This window comes from Phascolarctos cinereus, unplaced genomic scaffold, assembly GCF_003287225.1.
Source record: "Phascolarctos cinereus isolate Bilbo 61053 unplaced genomic scaffold, phaCin_HiC Scaffold_799;HRSCAF=1447, whole genome shotgun sequence".
NCBI lineage: Eukaryota > Metazoa > Chordata > Mammalia > Diprotodontia > Phascolarctidae > Phascolarctos > Phascolarctos cinereus.
In genome coordinates this window covers 711-4475 of record NW_027556178.1, presented here as the reverse complement: position 1 = coordinate 4475, position 3765 = coordinate 711, and the positions used below count along the sequence as shown (strand labels likewise).

The 3765-nt window shown below is 38.2% G+C and overlaps 1 non-coding gene across 1 annotated transcript; it reads right to left on the bottom strand.

The window, feature by feature from the left end:
- Positions 1–2597: 2597 nt before the first annotated feature.
- LOC144454742 (18S ribosomal RNA) lies at positions 2598–3551 on the bottom strand. Its single transcript, XR_013483245.1, has one exon. It is a non-coding gene; the product is annotated as an 18S ribosomal RNA (ribosomal RNA).
- Between the last annotated feature and the right edge of the window lie 214 nt (positions 3552–3765).

Below are 3765 nucleotides of genomic sequence, written 5' to 3'. Positions count from 1 at the left end.
TAAGAAGTTTTTTCATAGTAGGTGTATTAGTTGATCATATCGGAATCGGGGGCAAGATGCTCGGATTCATAAGAATAGAAATGTTAGTATTAGTGTTTTAAGTGTAAATGAAAGTGTGTTGATGTGGGTAAAGTTGTGGTTGATTGGTGAACCTAGGAATAAGATTGTGGTTATGGCATTTATGGCTAGAATATTAGTGTATTCAGCTAGGAAAAATATGGCGAATGGGCCGGCTGAGTATTCTACGTTGAAACCTGATACTAGTTCTGATTCTCCCTCAGTTAAGTCGAATGGGGTTCGATTTGTTTCGGCTAGTGTTGAGATGAATCATATTATGGCTAAAGGTCATGTTGATACTAGTAGTCATATGTTTTCTTGTGTAATGGCTAGGTTTTTTAGGGTATATGATCCATTGATTAACGTGATTGATAGGAGGATTATGGCTAGTGTGACTTCGTATGAGATTGTTTGTGCTACTGCTCGTAGGGCTCCGATTAGGGCGTATTTTGAGTTTGATGCTCATCCAGATCATAAGATTGGATATACTGATAGCCCGGATAGGGTGAGGATGAATAGTACTCCTAGGTTTAAGTCAATGAGGGCATGGGGTATAGGAAGGGGTACTCAGATTGTTAGGGCTAAGGTCAGGGCTATGATGGGGGCAGTGATGAATATTAGGGTTGATGATGTTGCAGGCCGTGAGGGTTCTTTTGTAAATAGTTTTACAGCGTCTGCTACTGGTTGTAGTAGGCCATATGGTCCGACGATGTTTGGGCCTTTTCGAAGTTGTATATAACCTAGGACTTTCCGTTCTACTAATGTTAGGAAAGCAACTGCTAGTAGGATGGGGAAGGTGTAGAGTAGAATATTAATAGTAAGCATGTATTAAGGAGAGGAGTTGAACCTCTGGTTATAAAGGTTTAAGTTTTATGCAATTACCTGCTCTGCCACCTTAATAGCTCTGTCTCTAGAGAATAAAATTATTGAGTTATGGTATTGAGATGGTTTCATACCTTATCTCTGAGGCTTGTCTGTTAATATTAGCCTTATTTCTCTTGTCCTTTCGTACTGGGAGTAATGAATATACAGATAGAAACCGACCTGGATTGCTCCGGTCTGAACTCAGATCACGTAGGACTTTAATCGTTGAACAAACGAACCATTAATAGCGGCTGCACCATTTGGATGTCCTGATCCAACATCGAGGTCGTAAACCCTGATTGTCGATATGGTCTCTTTAATAGGATTGCGCTGTTATCCCTGGGGTAACTTGTTCCGTTGATCAAAATATGGGTCAATTACTGATGTTGTCATACTTAGGTATGTTAATCTGGGTTTAGTCATTCGGAGGTTATTTTGTTCTCCGAGGTCACCCCAACCAAAGATTATAACTTAGTATATAGTGTTGTTATGCCATTAGGGTAGTATTAAGATTGGGTTAAGTTATTAATCTTAAGCTCCACAGGGTCTTCTCGTCTTGTAGTATTATTCCCGCCTCTGCACGGGAAGGTCAATTTCACTGATTGGGAATAGGAGACAGTTAGGCCCTCGTGATGCCATTCATACAAGTCCCTATTTAGAGGACAGGTGATTATGCTACCTTTGCACGGTCAGTATACCGCGGCCGTTAAAGTTTAACTCACTGGGCAGGCGTTGCCTCTAATATTTGTTATGCTAGAGGTGATGTTTTTGGTAAACAGGCGGGGTTATATGTACTTGCCGAGTTCCTTTTATTCCTTTTAATCTTTCCCTTGGGTTGCACTCCTGTGTTGGGTTGACAATATGGTTAATAGCTTTCTAGTCGTTTAGTTATGTTTATTAGTTTGTTAATTGTTAGTGGTTATTCCGTTTCTAATGTAGGCTTGTGCAGGGAGAAATGTTTCTTGTTACTAATTTTAGCATTATAGCTTCTATATATTTATAGAATTATCCAATTTAGAGATAGGGATTTTGATTATATTTTAGGGATTAAAATGATATTGTGTATTTGAGCTTTAACGCTTTCTTAATTGGTGGCTGCTTTTAAGCCAACTATGAGTTGTATATGGTTCATTATCCTCTATGGAAGTTTGTTTACTGGATCTAAAGAGTTGTCCCCCTTTAGATTAGCTTTTAAATTTAAATTATGTTTATGATTACTTTGGTTAAATTTAAAGTTGAACTTATATTCGTGTTTTGGATAACCAGCTATCCTCAAGTTCGATAGGCTTTTCACCTCTACTATAAGATCTTCTCACTATTTTGCTACATAGACGAGTTGGCTCTAGTTGCTGTCTTGTAGTAGCTCACTTGATTTCGGGAGGACGGGCATAGTTCTTTTTGTCCGAGTTGACTAGCTAAACCATTATGCAAAAGGTAGAAGGTTGAATCTTTGCTTTGTGGTGCTTATAATCTTATCTTTCAGGTTTCCCTTGCGGTACTATCATTAATGCGCCTTTTTATCTGTTCTATCTCCTATACTAGGATGAATTGAATGTTTTGGTAGAAATTTAATATAGTTGTATTAGTTAGTGGATGGGCTTATATTGGCTCAAAATGGTCAGGGTAAGCTGAAGTCTTTTAGGTGTAGGCTAAATGCTTTTGTTTAAGCTACATTTTGATGATCCAAGTGCACCTTCCGGTACACTTACCATGTTACGACTTTTCTCTTCTTTATTTATTTATTTTATTAGTTATTTGGTTTGTTTATGTTGAAGAGAGTGACGGGCGGTGTGTACGCGTCCTATTGCCTGTTTCAATTAAGCTCTCTATTCTTAATTTACTGCTAAATCCTCCTTCGTATATCTTAGGTTTCATAAGATAGTCCGTAATTTTCTATGTTAGAAAATGTAGCCCATCACTTTCCTCTTCATATGCTACACCTTGACCTAACGTTTTTATGGTTGATGATTTTGCTTACTTTTGGTCCCTATTGGGGTAGGCTGACGATGGCGGTATATAGGCTGTATTGGCAAGAAGAGGTGGGGTGTATCGGGGTTCATCGGTTATAGGACAGGCTCCTCTAGATGGGCTTAGGACACCGTCAAGTCCTTTGAGTTTTAAGCGCTGGCTAGTAGTTCTCTGGCGAATAGTTTCGTTATTAAACTATCTAAGTTTACGGCTAAAGCATAATGGGGTATCTAATCCCAGTTTGAGTCTTAGCTGTCGTGTTTTGGTCAGTATTAAGGCCACTTTGGTTGCATTTTTTAATGTTAGCTATAGCGTATTACAGCATGATTGAGTTTTAGCCTTATTTTGGTTGTTGGATTGTACACGCTTTACGCCGACATCTGTTAGTTTGGGTCAATCGTATGGCCGCGGTGGCTGGCACGAAATTTACCGGCCCTAGATAATTATAATTTAGTCAAACTTTCGTTTATAGCTTAATGTTAATCACTGCTGTGTCCCGTGGGGGTGTGGTTGGACAAGACGTTATGGGCTACTTTGTAGTGAACCTGATGTCTGCTCCTGCTAAATTGTGTATAAATTTTGGGGGCATTCTCACTGGGTTGCGGAAACTTGCATGTGTAAGTTTAATTAAAACTAACAGTAAGGCTAGGATCAAACCTTTATGTTATTGGGACTTTTTATGGTCCATCTGAGCATTTTCAATGCTTTGCTTTATAAATAAGCTACATTAACAGGGATAAATAGATTTTTTCTTCCGAAAGTTGAATTTGTATACTATGTCAGTATTAAAGTTTTATCGGAATTGAACATAAAAATAAAAAAATTTAATTATGAAAATTCATACAATTTTGTTAATGCCTGGGTTTTCATATTATT